The 977-nt window shown below is 50.1% G+C and overlaps 1 non-coding gene across 1 annotated transcript; it reads left to right on the top strand.

The window, feature by feature from the left end:
• The first annotated feature begins 632 nt into the window (after positions 1-632).
• Positions 633-738, top strand: LOC139178098 (U6 spliceosomal RNA). Its single transcript, XR_011562522.1, has one exon. It is a non-coding gene; the product is annotated as a U6 spliceosomal RNA (small nuclear RNA).
• Positions 739-977: the final 239 nt, after the last annotated feature.

The following is a 977-nucleotide window of genomic DNA, read 5'->3' as shown; positions in this document are numbered from 1 at the left end:
AGATGTTGTTTCAAGGTGTTGTTTTGTGCCCAGTACAGACACTGTACAGAAATATTTAAAAACAAAACATTTAGGCAGACACACAAAATCCATTGTCCTACTGAATTCTAGACACTTCTACCTTGTCCTTAGCAGTTTTCTTTCCTGGGCCTGTAAGTAGCGACCGTTTATGGAGTGCTGACTGTGCTGGGCACCGTGTCACCTTATTCAGCCCTCACAGCAGTCCACAGAAGCAGGTACTGTTGATGTGCCCATTTAACAGATGAGGAGACCAAGAGTCACAGAGCACAGCGGCTTGACATCATGCATGGAAGCTCTGGCTCCAGACTGTCCTAGGTCTGAGCTTCTGCACTGAAGGGCACTTCATGTACTCCATCACTGTGCCCGGACTGGCTGGGGAGCCCACAGCCTCTGTGGTCCCCTAGACCACAGACTCTTTGAGCGGAGGGAATGAGCTCCCTGTCTTTCCATCCCAGGTACTCCACGCTGAGTCTGGGCAGGGCTGCAATCACTAAGCATGTCAGACAAAGTGAATAGTGGAGGGTTTGGAAAACCTGTCTTGTGTTTTAACAAGGTGGAAACTTCATTCTCTGACCAAGGAGATCTGCGTTATCGTCCGCCTTCAACCCTGTGTACTCTCTTTGGCACCACATATACTAAAATTGGATGATACAGAGAAGGTTAGCATGGCGCCTGCACAAGGATGACACTCAAATTCATGACATGTTCCTCATTTGGGGGCTTCCCTTGTGGCTCAGGTGGTAAAGAATCTGCCTGCAATGTGGGAGACCTGGGTTCGATCCCTGGGTTGGGAAGATCCCCTGGAGAAGGGAAAGGCTACCCTCTCCAGTATTCTTGCCTGGAGAATTCCATGGACTGTGTAGTCCATGGGGTCACCAAGAGTCGGACACGCCTGAACGGCTTTCACGCTTTTCGACTCTTGTATCCTGGGTCACCTTGGGTGTGTGTGTCAGTGG

Source organism: Bos indicus, chromosome 20, assembly GCF_029378745.1.
Source record: "Bos indicus isolate NIAB-ARS_2022 breed Sahiwal x Tharparkar chromosome 20, NIAB-ARS_B.indTharparkar_mat_pri_1.0, whole genome shotgun sequence".
Lineage (NCBI taxonomy): Eukaryota > Metazoa > Chordata > Mammalia > Artiodactyla > Bovidae > Bos > Bos indicus.
This window is presented reverse-complemented; position numbering and strand designations above follow the sequence as displayed.